General features: G+C 38.3%; 1 protein-coding gene and 1 pseudogene across 1 annotated transcript in view; one reads left to right on the forward strand and one right to left on the reverse strand.

The window, feature by feature from the left end:
- ARHGAP6 (Rho GTPase activating protein 6) overlaps window positions 1-18177 on the forward strand; it is a 672203-nt gene that overhangs the window by 22741 nt on the left and 631285 nt on the right. The gene's annotated exons all lie outside the window — the stretch shown is intronic.
- Window positions 505-1020, reverse strand: LOC110221557 (rho-related GTP-binding protein RhoC pseudogene; annotated as a pseudogene).

Genomic DNA, 18177 nt, shown 5'->3' on the forward strand with positions numbered 1-18177 from the left:
GCCACAGTGTTGATCTCTCTCTCCCTCTACCCCACCTTAACCTCTGCATTTAGGACAAAAGATAAATCATGGCATGCCTAAAGTCGGGGGGGGGGGAGAGTGGTGAGAGGGAAGGGAAGGAAGCCTCACTCACTGAGAGGCACTGAAAAAGAACTAGGCTCAAACTGGTCATGTAAAAAAAAAATTGGTTGGTGACCCTTATGGCAGGATAAACAGTAAAGACTACTAATCCTCATCCCCCCTACCCCTGTTCCTTGAACTTGGAAAGCACAGTCCTATTTCAAGTGGGAGCAATAGCAAAGCTTAGCTCTTGACACCCATGAGGATTCAAGATGGTCTCTTTCCCCCTAAAGGATTGTGTCTACTATCAAGATACTCTCAAGTAGGAGGGCACAATTAGAACACATGCAGCCTTGGGCAGAAAGTGACTAAGAACCAGCAGTATGGAATCTGATGGTGCATAGACCTTGGATGGGGGAAGCTCAGAGGACAGAGCTTTAGGACCTATAGGCCAGCCTTGGTGGCCATCTCAAGCAGTTTTTTGAGTTTCCTTGGTCTTGGAAGAACAGTCAAGGTAGCCAAAGGCACTGATCCGATTGACCATTTCCTCTGATCTCACAGCTCCCTGCTCTATCTTGGCTGGATCTCTCCAGCTATGGTCATCTTGCTTTAGGTCCTTTTTATTCCCACAAGGATAATGAGCACGCTGGGACAGAAGTGCTTTACTTCTGGTGTTCTTTTCTCAGGGATGTTCTCAAGGTCTGGGCTATCAGTGGAGAGGCATGTGAGGATGACATCAGTGTCAGGGTAAGGGAGTGGCCAGAGTCAGTCACAGTCTTCCTGCCCGTCTATATCCCATAGTGCCATCTCACCTGCTTGCCATCCACTTCATTGTCAGTGATGTAGTTTTCAAACACAGTGGAAACATAAACCTCAGGCACCTTGCTGAAGACAATGAGGAGGCAAATTTTCCCACAATAAATTCCCCACAATCACCATCTCCTCTCCAAACATAGCCATGGCTGGAGCTTGTGCTTGGCTCTAAACTGCAAAGTCACTGTACCACCCCCCCCAGGGGTGGGGGCTGCCTCACCCTCCTTCAGAGATGCTTCGGGGATAAATAAGGGAGGAGGCAAATCTGTGAGATAAAAAGAAAGGATGGAATATTATTACAAAACAGCAATTTGGCTTTGTGCCTCTATAGAATGAACAGTAAGCCTTGTGTTAATCTTGCAGGGTTCAAATTGAGGGGAACAATTACATAATCAAAAATAGCTAAAGGTAAAACAGATAGATAGGAGTTATGATTCAGGACAAATCCAATTCCCTTGATATGATTCCATAGACTATTTCCTTCAAATAATTTATGGTTTTTTCTCACCATATATTTTCTTATTTTGGTATGGCAGAATATTGGAAAGATAAGGGGGATGTGAAGAAAGAGGCTGTCCCTCCATTGGTAAAATAATCTTGGCTCTTGCCTTACTTTAAAAAAAAAAGGAATGAAATACTTGATTCTAGTTACAAGATACATGTCTGACAAACCGTATATGTATGCATTGATGTATACAAATACCTACATGACTTGTTATAGAACTATTTTGTTTGGACTCTAGTTTTCTCTTGTCTCTCCTCTTTTCTTTCTATCCAACTGATCCAGTCATTGACCATCTAAGGTTTAATCTAAGTTCATTTATATGCTTTCTTCAATATGCTGACTTCTTGTTTGTTCATTAGCATTATTAGATTTTTTTTTTTTGGCTAGGCAATAGGGTTAAGTGACTTGCCCAGAGTCACACAGCTAGTAAGTGTTATGTGTCTGAGGCCGGATTTGAACTCGGGTCCTCCTGAATCCAGGGTGGGTGCTGTGGATGGTGTGCATGTAAAGAGCTAAGGTGAAGACATACTAGGTATTACCCAATGCCCCCACCTTACTAGGTGAGAAATTACTACAAATCAGAGTATAAAGAAAGGGAGGGAACAAAGAGATCTCTCCTAACTGCATGATACATTTAAGGTCTAAATTTCAGAAAGATGAAGACAGTTATGTAAGATTACTTCCCCAATGTAGAGATACTGACTCATAATTATAATGAGAATTTTAATTATAGTTATAATGTTGAGAATCAATATTTGATTATGTTATTATGAGATTTGAAGTATGAATTATTTGGCTGTCAGACTTTCAGCTAGAAATACTGACTCATAATTATAATAAGAATCAGCATTTGACTGCATTATTATGAGATTTTAAGTATGAATTATTTGACTCTTACATACTTCAACTAAGTAGATGTTATTATTTTGCATTATGAAATCAATTAGCTCATAGGAGAAAGATGGCAGATGAGTTTTAACCTTTGTAGTTGTAAAGTAATTCAGATAGGCACATGTAGGCACTATATAAATGCTATTATTATTGTTAATATTTATTTCTAGGAACTGCTCAGTCTTTTACAAAAAATTATCTCATTTGATGTTTGTAACAATCCTGCTGGGAAGATGCTGTTTTTATCTTTATTTTTCAGTTGCGGAAACTGAGGTGAACACAGGTTAAGTGATTTGCCTAGGATCACAGCTAGTAAATGTCTGAGGCTGGATTTGAACTCAGGTCTTCCTGACTACAAGACTAGTACTCTATCCACTGTGTCACCTAACTGCTTCATTTGTAAAAAGCAATACTAGTTCACATAGTAAATAGAGAACTGGTCTCAGAGTCGGGAAAACATGGCTTCAGATTTCGCCTCTGACACACACTCCTAAAACTTTGGCAAGTTACTTAATCTGTCACTTCTCCGAGAAAATCTGTAATGTAGAGGAGATACAGATCTGCATTAATAGAGGCAATTTTGTCATTGGGAGTTCATTATGCTTAGGAAATGACAAATTGAGTCTTTTAAAAATGTATCCCTTGTTGTCTTCTCCAACCCCTCCCTACCTTCATGTACTTTGTTCTAACTATATTCCTACCTTTTCCATACCTAGTCTCAGCTCTGCATCTAGGGAATAATCTAAACCAAATGAAGGACTCAAAGCTATTAGTTATGGCCCAGGAGAGGAACCAGAGAGTCATTGTATATTGTTCTTTTAAGGATGCTTAGTCCACTGTCCTAATGTAGCCAGATACCAAAGGAGATGATGCAACAGACAGTAAAGACCTGCTCTACCATCAGTGTTCTTGTAGTTGTTGTCCATTTGTTTCAGTCATGTCTCACTCTTTGTGATGCCTTTCGGGGTCTTCTTGGCAAAGATACTGAAGTGGTTTGCCATTTCCTTCACCAGCTCATTTCACAGATGAGGAAGCTAAGGAAAACAGGATTAAGTGACTTGCTCAAGATTGCATAGCTAGTGACCATCTGAGGCCAGATTTGATCTCAGGAAGACTCTTCTTCCTGACTCCATACCTGGCACTGTACCACCTAGCTACTCTGTATATATGAATATGTAGATACATAGATATATAGTAGTTTTGGGGAGAAAGAATTAGCTGCTGGTAAATGAGGAAAGGCTTCATGTAGAATGTGATGCTTATGCTGAGTTTTGAAAAAACAACAAGAAGGAATTCTGAGACGCAGTGGCAAAAAAGTACATCTCATTCATACAGGACAACCAGAGCAAAGGCATAAAAATGAGTAATGGAATATGCTGTATAAGGAAGAACAACAAGTCTAGTTTGCTAGACTATTGAGTGGAATTAGCAGAGTCATAATATAATGACGTTAGAAAGGTATCTTGGTGCCAGAGTCTAAAAGACTTTCAATGCCAAACGGGAGGGTTATATTTTACTCTTGAGTCAATAGGTAGTCAGTGGAGTTTATTGAGTAGCAGAGTGACATGGTTAGATCTACAGTGAGAGAAAATCACTTTTGCAGCTGTGTGTAGTCTAGATTGGAAAGGGGAGAGATTTTAGGTCAGGAAACCAATTAGGAGCCTATTTCCACAGTCCCAGTGACAGCTGACAATGGTCTGGATCTAGTTTTTGGGCATGTGTAGTAAGAAGAAGTTGAATGTGTGAGGCAATGTAGACATATAAGTGGTTAGATTTGACAGCTGATTGCATATGTGGGTTGTGGGAAAGTAAAGAGTCAAGGACAACATTGACCTTGTTAACCTGGAAGACTAGAAAGATGGTGTGCGCTTGAGAGAATTAGAAGCATTCAAAAGAGGATTGGGTTTGGGGGAAAAAATATAATGGGTTCTCTTTGAGACATTTTTTGAGTTTGACACATCTATGGAACACATGGTTTGAAGTTTCTAATAGTTGACTGTTCCTCTGTTTTGAAAAGGATCAGTGACATCACAAGGTGATGTCTTGACTCATGTGTGAATTGATGTGCGGCAGAGCTGTGCAAAATTGTCAGGCTGGTAATGTGGAACTGAAGCTTAGGAGACGGACTAGACCTAGATATACAAATCTGGAAGTCATAATAAGCACAATTACAATTAAGCCCATGGGAGCTAATCAGGTCAACAAATAAAAAACTGCATTGAAAAAGAGTGTATTGGACAGAATCCAGGGGTACATACGCAGTAATTGGGCTTGCATGATGATCTAATGATGAAACAGATGGAAAAAGAGCAAGTCATACTGGTAGATGGAGAACCGGCAGAGAGCAGCACTGTGCCATAATAATCCAGAGAAGAGAAAGTATCCAGAAAGAAAAGGTAAGTCAGCAGTGTCCAATGCAACAAAGAGGTCAAGAAAGATGAGGATTAAAAAAAGGACATCCAACTTGGAAATCAGAAGATCATTTGTAACTTTGGACAGAATATTTTCAATGGAGAGGTAGGATTGAAAAGGAATTAAAGGAGAACCGTAGGCCATAAGTAGAGGTAGATTTTTCTGAATTTGACTTTAGAAGGGAAGAAATATATAAGGCAGATAGGATAGAGCTCTGATCTTAGAAACAGGAAGATGCATCTTTCTGAGTTCAAATCTTGCCTCAACACTTAGTAGCTGTGTATGACCCTGGGCAAGTCGCTTAATCCTGTTTGCCTCACTTTCCGCGTCTATAAAATGAGCTGGAGAAGAAAATGGTAAACCACCCCAGTAACTATGCTAAGAAAATTCCAAATGGGGTCATGAAGAGTTGGATGTGACTGAACAACAAGAGGTCTAGAAAGACAAATTGAGAGAATGGTAGGATCTTTTGAAGTTTCTTTTAAGGATGGGGAGACATGGGCATTTTGTTTGCAGAAGGGAAGGAGCCAGTAGCAAGGGAGTTATAGAGGATTAGAATGAAGGAGTGAGGGACAGCTAGGTGGTGCAGTGGACAGATGTAACCCTGGAGTCGGGAGGACCTGAGTTCAAACCTGGCCTGGGCAAGTCACTTAAACCCAATTGCCTTCAAAAAAAGAAAAAAGAATGAGAGAATGAGTGATTGTGGAAATTGGAATGGAATGCAATCAAAGGAATACATGAAGAGAATGGCCTTACCAAGGCCAATCTCTATCAGGGAGACTGGCATGGGGGAGAGAACAGGCAATGATGGCAAGGAGTTTTCAGATGTAGATAAGGGAAGAAATAAATGGTCTGTTTTTTTTTTTGGTAAAGTATGAGACAAGGTTGTATGCTCTAGGAAGAAGCTTGAGAGGTTTGAGGGGAGAAGAGAAGAAGGAACTCACAGAGGATAGCTGCTATTGTCTTGGTTAAATATGAGGCAAGTTCTCTCCATTGCCTTTTGAGTCAGCTGCACTGATACATGGCAGGTCAACGGTTAGTTCCGTCACATGCAAACTGAAGATATATGCCTTTGGTGATGGAGGGGGAAGGTGAATACATTGAGAGAAGATAGGGGTAGGTACTTGTTAGAATGCCTATCCTGAGCAGGTGCTACAAAAGAATTTAGGGATCTAGGTACAGTATGGAAAGAGTATGCCATAAAATGAGGATACATTTGAAATAAGTGTTAGCTTAGTATGGTACAGAAGATAGCGAATGAGATAAATGCTACATTAAGGTTTTTTAAAAAAATCTAACTTTTTCCCCCTGAGCCTCACTTATGAAAGAGTTAAAAAGTACTCTACACCATGATTGAAAGGTAGCATGGCATCATAAGTAGAGATAACCTCAGAGTCCTAAATTTAGTCCTGCCTGTGATCCACATAGACTGGGTGACTGTAGGCAAATCATTTAACATCTCAGTGCCTCAGGAACTTTATAAGATGATAAATTGAAGATAGGTTGCCTTGGTAAAGGGAGTTTTCTCCCCAGGAAGCTTCCCACATGTATGAAATCACAGGTCAGGCAAAAAAAATTATGAAATATTGAAGTATTTTTTTAATCACTAAATTGTATTTGCTCATAATTTTTCTCTGGTATTTCATTGTTTTTTGTATTATGACATCTTTGGAAGCAGTCCTTGGAATGGGTTAAAAGGCATGTTCTTCCCATGATAGAGTGGTGGGAAGGAGTCAACTACTTAAACATAGAACTGCTCTCTATACAAATCCTACCATTTGGCTAAATGATAATGATGAAAACAAGAAAAGTGAAAATCTGTTAGCAATAACAGCGTTATTGCAAGAATAAAATGTTATGATATTTATAAAGTGCTTTGCAAAACATTAAAGCAATATATAAATACTTTATTGTTATCAGTCATTTTCAGTCATGTCTGACTCTTCATGACCCCATTTAGGGTTTTGTTGGGAAAGATATTGGAGTAGTTTGCCATTTCCTTCTCCAGCTCATTTCACAGATGAGGAACTGAGGCAAATAGATTAGTGACTTCCTCAGAATCTCACAGTTAGTAAATGTCTTAGGCCAATTTTAACTCAGGAAGATGAGTCTTCCTGACTTGAAGCTCCACACTCTATCCACTGCATGACCTAGCTGCCTCCATAGAAATACCAGCTATTGTAATTATGATATTATTATATGCAATATAATACCTACTAATATAAATACTAGCTATTAATATTATTTCATTAGAAAATAGAGCAGGCTAGCAGTACATGATTATTAATGATTAGTAGTAATCAAATCAATAATATCAACTAAAATGTTTTGTAAATTTTAAGGTTTTTAACAGGTGTCTGACTCCTTTTCAGGACACCTTTCTTTTGATGATTTTGGAGGTATACATCTGAATCAATCTTGAACTGAGTAGCAGTGGGGCCCAAAAAGAATTTCCCTGTAGTAGAAGAAAAAACACACATGCATTCATTAGAACTACTCAGAAGTAAAAAGGACTACCTTAGGAATTTCCCAGCATTGATGGTCTTCAAAGGCTAGATGACCACTTATCAAAGGGAAATTCTTGTTTTAGGAATGAGTTGAATGACTTCTGGGGTGCCTTTTAGTTCTAAGAGTCTGTGATTCTAGTGACCCATAATTAGTAGGACATATGCTTTGAATTTTCTAGTAATGGTGTTAGATTTACAGTCTTCCATACTCTCTAAATAGGTCCCCATTGTTACCAAGATCATAGCAATGATGTTTGAAAAGGCATCTGGAATAGATTGTGATGCGTTCTGTGGCCCACGTGGAGATGTAGCCTGTGTCCTTGGCCTCATCAGTATTATGTGCTAATCAGTTGAGCTATAAGTAGTCACAGACTATAAACATCAGAGGCATTCTCTCTTCATTAATCCTGTCATGCGAATCTATGAATCATCTCTCCATACTACATTTAGAGTTCTCTCTACAGCTCAGTATCCTAGCCAGCTGCCCTCTTGCCTCACCAGTTAGTCAATACCCATCTCTTTAGGATTTTACAATGGGAAACAAGATTACAAGGAGACATGTAATCTTATTTCCAACAGAATGAGGAGAAAAGAAGGCAGATCTGGACAAATATTCGTCTATGATGGGAACGTTCCTTTGTATTTTTTCTAAGCTTTCTGCTTTTATTGTTAACAGCGCTGTTATAAACACATAGCTCTATTGAAATATGTGTAATGTGTGCTGTTTTCTTTTGCTTGTATAGACTTTTGTAATAAATATTAGTGTCTTGTATCCTTAGTAATTGTATTGGCATTCCCTTGGCAAAGATAGCCCCAAAAAGGATTCATTGTTGATACTAATTTGATGTAGCTCAATATGGATTTTGAAGGAGCTTTGAAAAGAATGACAATATCATGATTTTTTAAAAAAATAAAAGATTATTGAATAGACAATTGCCAATGATGGATAAGAATTATGGAGATATAGTTCTCTACGGTAACGGGCAGTTTGCTCTATCTTAAGGAAAGGGAAGACAAATTCATGTTAATTGCTTGGTAATGTGTTTCTTACACAAGTACATTCTTTTTCAGCATAGAGATTCCCAGCCTATTTCTAAGAATTACTGCATCATTCAGAGAGGAAGATAAATTTTCTTAGAGAGGGCCACAACACTAAATGTAATTTGGCGAACAGAGTATTAAGACAGAGAGAAAAAAAAATTGCAAATGCATAAACAGCAAAGACGCGTGGACTTAGAGGTCCATGGAAATGGCTATATATGAATCGGACTTTTGGTTCCCTCATCTGCAAAATGAAAGAATTGGACCAGAGGACCTTTTAAGATCCACTCTAAAATCCCATGAAATGAAAAAGAATGAGGGGACATTTGTGAATGGCTCTGCTCTAAGCTGTCCCTCATCTTAGTCTCCCACTGTCTATTTGTTAATGAAAAAAAAAAAGACCAAGGCTGCCTTCTCCTGTAAGAGTCCGATTCTCAATTTGTTCACTTATAATAACATTTTTTTAAAAAAGGGCGTTCTTGTAGAGTATTTCTGGTGTCATCAGTTTATTTTTAAGTTAATTGGTCAATCAATGAGTATTTGTTAATTGCCTTCTTTGTAACTGTGGTTTACAAAGTGCTTTGCTTATCTCTTTTCTTCAAAATCCCTATGCAAAGTTGGTGAGGGTCCTTAATTACAGAAAAGATATATTTTTTTTGGACAAAGGAAAAGTAAGAATAAGATTGAGGACAATAATAATAGTAACTAACATTCACATAGCACTCACTCTGTGCCAGGCACTGTACATTTTATAATTATTATCTCACAACAACTCTGGAGGTAAGCGCTATTATTATTCCCATTTTATAGATGAGGAAACTGAGGCAAACAGAGGTTAAGTATTAGAGGCTGGATGTGGACTCAGCTGTTCCTGACTCCAGGCCCAGTGCTCTCTCCACTGTACCATTAACTGACTGAGGAGAACTTATACACAGAAAAGACTATGATAATAAAAACAGTATCATTTTAACTATTTTTTAAAAAAAGAAAAGGATAAATTGGTTTATAGTCAACTTATATTTTTATAAGTATAGGTGGTGCAGTGATTAGAGTGCTGGTCCTAGAGTCAGGAAGACTTGAGTTCAAATGTGGCCTCAGGCACTTACTTAGCTGTGTGACCTTGGGCAAGTCACTTAAACCTCTTTGCCTCAGTTTCTTCATCTGTAAAATGAGCTGGAGAAGGAAATGGCAAACCACTCCAGTATTTTTGCCAAGAAAATCCCAAATGAAGTCATGAAGAGTAAGATACAACTGAAATGACTGAAAAAAGACAACAAAAAAAACATTTTTGTTACCCCTCCAAAGCAAAATATTAATGTGTAGATTGAAAAATAAATATCAAAGCTGTGACCTTTCATATGTTAGTCTATGTCTATTTTGTATTTGCTCCTAGGGTACCATAAAAAAAGTTTTGCCCATCTATATGTAAGAAGACAGTCATAAATTTTCATTGATAATGATCGACTTCTAATGTTTTAGAATGTATGGTTTGTGATCAGTTTCCCTTAAGGTTCTGTGTTATTGGATTTCTTTTTTTTTTAATCTTGAGTGTAATTTTAGTTTATGTGAATCATCTTGTTTTTTTAAAGGTTAGGGACATCCTTAATCATTTGTGTAATTTTCAGAAACTCCATGGCTAAATAGAAGATTTCTTTTAAAATTATGCATTACTAAAACAGATGTTTGTGTTGTACTTTTGGTGGAAAGAATTTGTAAACTGGATCAAACCTAATAATGCTTGTCAAAAATAATTTCATTTGAGTAGAAGAGAAGGGATGACAGTTTTCTTCCTCTAGTGAATGGATTTTGCATTTTGGTTTTGACTATTGCTTCTATCAAGTGGGTCTCAGGAGGAATTGCTAATAATAAGGCTAGTGGAGGTGATGGAATTCCAGCAGAACTATCTAAAATCTTAAAAGATGATGCTGTTAAAGTGCTACACTCATATGCCAACAAATTTGGAAAACTTGTTAGGGGTCATTGGATTGGAAAAGGTCAGTTTAATGTCCCAATCCTAAAGAAGGACAATGCCAAAGAATGTTCAGATTGTTGAACAATTGCACTCATTTCACATGCCAGCAAGCTTATGCTTAAGATTTTGCAAGGTCGGCCTCAGCAATATGTGAATCAAAAATTAGTAGAAGCACAGGCTGGTTTTTGAAGAGGCAGAAGAAGTAAAGACTAAATTGCCAACATTCGCTGGATTATGGAGGAAGCAGGGGAGTTTCAGAAAAACATCTACTTTGACTTCATTGACTACACTAAAAGCCTTTGTGTGGATCACAACAAATTGTGGCAAGGTCCCAAAGAGATAGGAGTACCAGATCATCTTACATGTCTCCTATAGAACCTGCACATGGGTCAAGAAGCAACAAAAACAGACATGGAACAACTAACCGATTGGCTCAAGATTGGGAAAGGAGTATGACAAGGCTGTATGTTGTCACCTTATTTGTTTAACTTATATGAAGAGTGTATCGTGTGAAATTCTGGGCTAGACATATCAAAACCTGAAATGAAGGTTGCTAAGAGAAATATCAACAATCTCAGACCTGCCGATGATACCACTCTGATAGCAGAAAGTGAAGAATTAAAAATCCTCTTGATAACGGTTAAAGAGGAGAGTGAAAAAGCTAGCTTGAAACTTTCCATAAGAAAGAAACAAAAAAACCCCTAAGATCATGGTCCATTACTTCCTGGCAGAGAGAAGGAGAAGAAATGGAAGCAGTGTCAGTTTTATGCTCTGGCTCAAAGATCACTGCAGACAGTGACTGTAGTCATGAAATTAAAATACACTTGTTCCTTGAAAGGAAAACTAGGGCAAATCTGGACAGCAGACTGAAAAGAGACATCACCTTTCTGACAAAGGTCTGTATGGGCAAAGCTATGGTTTTTCCAGTAGCAATGTATGGCAGTGAGAGTTAGATTGTAAGGGATGTTGAGCACCATAGAATTGATGCTTTTGAATTGTGGTGCTGGAGAAGACTTTTGAGATTTCCTTGGACAGAAAGGAGATTAAATTGATCAATAATATTTAAAGAAATTAACTCTATTTGTTGGAAGCACAAATACTAAAACTGAAGCTTAAATACTTTGGCCACATATGAAAAGACAGGACTCATTGGAAAAGACTAATGCTGGGAAAGACTGAAGGCAAAAGGAGAAGGGAATGGCAGAGGATGAGATCTATAGATAGTATCATGGAAGCAACAAACATGAGCTTAGACAAACTTCAGGAAATAGTCGAGGACAGAAGGGCTTGGTATGGACCTAGTCTATGAGGACACAAAGAGTCAGACATGACTTAGATTGAACAGCAATTTCTTCTATCCTGATGACTCAGATGTTAAAGTGATTTGTGTTTCAAGTGAGGATTGGACTTGATCACTTGTATTGGCTTTCCAACTCTGAAAGTGTCATTCTATGTCCAGGCTTAATCTTTTATCTGAGCTCCAATGTCTACAAGGGCGTCTCTCCATAGATGTTCCACCATCACCTCAAACTGAAGGCAGTCACAAATGAACTTGTTACTTTCCTTTTAAAATCAGAAACCATTGTTTCTTTGCCCTATTTGCTTCAATGGTATAATCATTTTTCCAGTTGTTGAGATAAGAAACCCTCTTTGGCCCTTCCTTCGCTTTTATTTCCTATAGACATTTAGTCAGTAGGTCATGTCAATTTTTGCTTCAAAATGTTCCTCATAAGCTTTCTCTCTTTTCTGTTCCTATGACTACCACTCATGTACATGTTATCATCACCTCATGCATAGGCTACTACAATACCCTTCAAAATAGTGTCTGACAACGGTATTGGATTTATAGCCCAGGGCTTGTTTGAACCAGTCTTTCCTATTTCTTCTTTGGAAGCTAATCAGAGGCTAGAAGAACACCAATTTTGGATTTTGGAAATAAAGATCTCCAAAAGTTCTTGACAGGCTAGAATAGACTGTCCAGTAGAGTAATAAGATAAGTTTTAATAGTATAATAATGCATAATTCTACATTGATGTTCTAAAATCAGTCATACTCAAAGATGAGACTGGAGGAGGTATGAGTATTCATTTGAAAAAGGTTTGAAGATCTTAGTGGGTTATAAACTCAACACAAGATATTAGTTATGAGCCAACCCCTCATAGACACTGGGATGCTAGGACTATCTTAATGCCTAGCTATACCTTGCAGTGGAAAGGGGGCTGAGGCTGATAGGATATGTCTCTTGACTTCCTAAGTTAGTAGCCTAGCCATGATATTTAGGATGGCTTAGATATATAAGCACAAGGTAGCTAGGTGATGCAGTACATAGAGCACTGGGCTTTGAATCTGGAAAACTCTTATTCATGAGTTCAAGTCTGGCCTCAGACACCTACTAGCTGGGTGATCTGGGTAAGTCACAATTTGACTCAGATCATCATCTGTAAAATGAGCTGGAGAAGGAATGGCAAACCACTTCCAGAATCTTTGCCAAGAAAACCTTAAAATAGGGTTACAAAGAGTTGGACATAACTGAAATGACTCAACAACAGCAGCTATATAGGCCTCAGTTTTTTAAGCACTAGCTACGAACCTTCTTACTCTGGCTACCACTCTACAGTCACTGATCAGCCCCATCCAAATGAGACCCCTCATAGCTAAGTCACAGGGCTATAAGCCCAGTTAGCTCTACACTAGGGGAAGAGGCAGCATGGGAGCAGAAAGTGATTTTAGAGCTTAGAATACTTTATAGGCCTGAGCCTTTATGAATTTTATGCAGGATCTATGAGGGCAGTAGAATCAAAGGGAGCAGAAGGTAGGGGCTACCAACAGTGGAGACCCAAAATGATGCTCTGTCATCCTGGGCACCACAGGTATGTACACAAAGGTTGGCAGCCTCACTGATTCTCAAGTTCAGTGAGCTGCTTTAGGCATTGGCCAACCAAAATTTCAGCCCAACCTCCCACCAATACAGCTTTATACCAGACTTATATAAAGACATTTGAATCTGAAAAGTAAATAGTGATTAATAAAAGCAGAATAGGAAGAAAAATAACAAGATATTGAATTAGGTGATAAATGTTCTCAGCACCCTCACGCAAATGGCTACCATTATCCAGATCTCCAAAGGAGTGATACTTTTATTCCTTTCCTCCATCTACTTCCCCCACCATAACAAGAGGATGGGATTAATTCCAACTAACAGAATGGGCAGTGAAGACTAGGACCTAGTCATTCTTGAGTTTCTTTCTCTCTGGTCTTGATGGGGGAAACTGGAAAATGCAGCCACTTAGAGGCTGGCTGATGATCCGCTAAAGGCTTTTTCTTCTGCTCTATTCAGGGACTATCTTCTCCTAAGCCCCACTTGCCTGTTTTTCCATCTTATATATATTTTCCCTAGCTCCTTCAAGTTGGTGGCCACCTTCTATTCCTTCAGTTACAGCTGCACTTCCTGCTTCCAAGTCCATGCTGCCTTCTCATTCTACATTTAACTGCTACCATCTTCCCAGTTTTGTGCCAGCCTGATGCAGAAGCAAACCCAGAATGTAATATCCCAGATTTTTCTTAAATGAAAAAAACAACATGGGCAAACTGAAGCTATACTGAGGAGCTTCAGAAAGAGCAACAGTGATCTCCACCCAAATTACAATTCAACAATTCACTTACTGAGAAATTTTCCCTAGGAGGCCTGCCCTTTTCATATTCCCAGAGGCCAAGCACAGCTGTATTGTCACAGCTGACTTGGAATCACAATTAGTTTTTCCCCCTACTATTTTTCATCTATACTAGGTATGACTAAAAAGCAATATAACTGCTTTTTAAACAAGTATATTAGAAATCATAGGTCCAAAAGAATATCGTCCTCTTCAAAGTAGTCACTTTGGGAATTTATTCACTTATTTCAACAGTGTTGACATTGTTAAAAATGTTTCAGGACCTCTTTTGGAATTGCTTTCGATGGCTGAATCGTAGTCTTCTGAATTTCCTAGGTGATTGTGAATCTTAATCCTTTGGGGTGGATTTGTTTTTTTATAAACAGTCAAAGTCATTTAGAACTAAGTCTGGTGAATAATTTAGGTGATCAAAATTAGGTGTGACTTCCAGGTAATAAAGATTAATTTTCTTGAGTAGGTATTGACTCTAAAGGCAATACCAAGAGGGAGTTTAAAATAAATTAGCAATGTTAGCTCTGTTGTCATAAGCACAAAACCTCCCGAGGTGACTACTTTGAAGGGAAAAAAAAGTATTTGGTTATATACTCATTCAATAAATATTAATGAACATGTATTTATTTAGCACTTAACTACATGAAGCATCCCAAATTGAGAAAAGTCCTAGCACATGCTCAAAGCTTTTCTAGCTTATTAAATTATTAAACTAGCAGTTGTGCTATGGTTAGCAGTTTTAGAGAAACAAGAATCCAATCTATACCATGACAGTACATCAGAGTAGGACTTTAGTGAAAGAATACCATTTTTATTCCCCCCTCCTCCTCTTTCTTCTCCTTCTCCTTCTCTTCTTTTGCCTCTTCTCTTCCTCCTTCCCCTTGTCCTCCTCCTTCTTCTTCTTCTCAGTCTTCACTTCCTCTTCCTCCTTCACCTCTTCCCCCATCTTCTCTTTCACCTCCCCCTTCCCCTCTTCCTTCTCCTCTTCTTCCTTGTTCTCCTTCTCTAAGTTTTTCTAGGCTGGAAGTGCAGTAGCCATTCACGTCCCTGATCCTGTTTTTGATCACCATAGTCACCACAGGAACTTTGATCTATTATATTCTGACTTGAACCTCACCTTATGCAGCCTGTTGAATCCCCACTCTTGGGGCTCATCATATTGATGCTAGACTTTTTTTGGACACTTGATTAGCTTAGCCGACTGAAGTTCAGAACTCTCCCGCTCAAGTTATTTACTAGCTGCAGTCTCCCTGGAGCAGAAATTATAGGCGTGGGCTACCATATCCATTCATTTATTTATTTTCAAAAGATAAAAAGTGAAAGCTTGTTCATTTTTGAAAAAAAAAATTTAATTTTTTTATATAGGCAGAAAATCAAAACAATAAAATGTGAAAAATGATTATATTAACATATCACTGAAGTAAAAAAATGAAGTCTTAAGCATCTAGTATGTGCAAGGCACTGTGCTGCAATACTCAAATCCAATGTACGTTTGTGGTTTTTTGTTTTGTTTTGTTTTGTTTTGTTTTTTTGGCTAGGCAGTAGGGTTAAGTGACTTGCCCAGGGTCACACAGCTAGTAAGTGTTATGTGTTTGAGTTCAAATTTGAACTCGGGTCCTCCTGAATCCAGGGCCGATGCTCTAGCCACTGTGCCACCTAGCTGCTCCCCAATGTACATTTATTAAATGCAAACTATGTGCCAGGCACTTTAGTGCTAAGCACTGGGGATGGTATTAATAAAAAGAAAGCGAGTCCCTGTTTTCAAGACCTTACAGTTTAACTGGCAGAGACAACACAAAAGGAAACAAGAGGGTAGAGGGAGCAGAACCCTATTTATCTTGTTCTGTGGAGTTGAAACCAGGCAGAACAGCAAATGCAACATGGAGTAAGACAAAAGAGTCCAGTGTCTGCCCTCTATGCCACTCTGTCCTCCGGCCCTCTAATCTGAAGGCAGAGGAGGATAAGGGACATGGTGACAGGCAAAGCTTGAGGAGTCAGCATGGCAATGAAATTTACATGTGATGAACTTCACCTGCAAGGGGCCTCTTGTTCTGTGGGCAGGTAGGTAGTGCAGTGAATAGAGAAGCAGACCTAAAATCAGGAAGACCTGAGTTCAAATGTGGCCTCACACACAGACTGTGTGACCTTGGGCAAGTTACTTACCCCTGTTTGCCTCAGTTTCCTCATCTGTAAAATGAATTAGAGAAAGAAATGGCAAACTACTCCAGTATCATTGCCAAGAAAACCCCCAAAGGAGGTTATGAAGAGTCGGATATGACTGAATAACAACAATGTGAAGTTGAAACTAGGCAGAGCAGCAGATGCAGAGTGGAATGCCTGCCCTAAAGGGAATTGCATTTTATAGTGGAAGATATACCTAGCTCTTCCTATAAGTATATATTATACTATATAACATAGTACAACATACTATGTTATATAGTATAATATACTATATTATATAGTATAATAATTATAATATAATATAACAATAATAAAGAATATGATATATATTATATGGTATATTATACTATATAATACATAACACAATACATAACTTACTATGTAATATATAACAATATATTATATAACAATAACATGCATGTAAGTATAATATATAATGTATATAGATATTCTATACTATATAATGTGCTATAAGTACAGTATGTCTTCCTACAAGAATATACAACATATATACCCAATAAATACAAGTTAATTGGAAGGGGAAGTCGCCACCATCTAATGGGGTAGAGAAAGTCTTCATGTAGGAGATGGAGCTACAGTTGAACTTTGAAAGAAACTAAGGATTTTCAGAGGTGGAGGAAAAGAGTACATTCTAAGAATGAGGATGTTGTAGCCAGAATGATGAGTTAATGCTTGAGAATGGGCAAAATCATCATATTTCAAAGAGGCCTGTATGCTTTCTTCCCAAGTGGCTATTAAAATTCTTTAACATAAGAACATTTGAAAAAGTAGAATATTGTCATTTCTTCTAATTCTATTTGGACAAGGAGGATAAATACTGACAATGCCTAAGAAATAGCATTTAAATATATCTAGATGTGCATGGGGGGGCAATGAGGGTGCAGTAGAGTGCTGGGCCTGTAGTCAGGAAAACTGAGTTCAAATCTGGCCTCAGGTACTTACTAGCTGTGTGACCTTGGGCAAGTCACTTAACCCTCTTTGCCTCAATTTTCTCATCTGTAAAATGAGCTGGAAAAGGAAATGGCAAACCACTGTGGTGTCTTTGTCAAGAAAACCCCAAATGGGGTCACATGAGTGAAATGACTGAACAACAACAATAAAAATTGTGCAAATCGGTTTGAGGAAAATGCCATGTCATTATTTCATTTCCATTTTCTTCTGGCTATCTTTTTGATTCCCCTTCCGATTACAATAAATACAGAGAACTGTATTTATTGCAAAAATCATTACTTAATCAACTTCTAATTAATGAGAGTGATTATATAGTTTATTACAACCAACAGATTGTTGATCTTTTTAAACTCATGCAATATTAAAGTTGGTTGAGAATTCCTCACGTGGTGGACCACAAGGGGAATGCTCCTTTTGGAAGGAGTTTTTTCTCCCTACCCTAGTATCCTGAGTGCTATTTTGTGAATATTAACATTACCTCAGGTTCATAGATTCATTCCTCTAAGATATAAATATCTTCACAATCTGTCTTTCCTACTTTTCTAGTCTTGTTCCATTTTACTTGTTTCCATACTTTGTGATCCAGCTACATTAGCCTACTTTATGTTCCTCTCACTCTATTCTCCATATGCTGTCTCCTATCTCTTAGAATCATCTGAGCAACCTTGCCTGATTCAGTACAACAGAAGCTGCTTATTGGCAATGATCTGCCAGCAAAGAAGCAACCATGCCCCACTAAGCCCCCATCCTAGCAGCCAAGAGCCCTGCTTGACCCAGTCCAGTAGCAAATCAGCCTTTCCAACAGAAACATCCTGCCTTGTAAAGAGCAAATCCCTCTAAGTAGTGGAGTGACTGATGAATCACTCCAGTATTGACTCTTTCACCTACAGTGAACTTTGGAAAGAATCTCTAGAAAAAAACATATCCAGACAGAGATTTTCTAAGAGTTATGAGGTGTCCTGTCCACACATATCCCCTACCTGAGTGCTTTTCTGTCATTGCACTTCTTTTCCCTTTTTTCTCCCCCCCACCATAGAGATTGCTACTATCAGACATAAATATGGAATATGTATATTGTGTGTTGTGTGTGTGTATATGTGTGTGCAAAGTCATTCTATACACACTTCTGTTTATCACTTCTTGCTCTGGATGCAGACAGAG

Source organism: Phascolarctos cinereus, unplaced genomic scaffold, assembly GCF_003287225.1.
Source record: "Phascolarctos cinereus isolate Bilbo 61053 unplaced genomic scaffold, phaCin_HiC Scaffold_726;HRSCAF=1367, whole genome shotgun sequence".
Lineage (NCBI taxonomy): Eukaryota > Metazoa > Chordata > Mammalia > Diprotodontia > Phascolarctidae > Phascolarctos > Phascolarctos cinereus.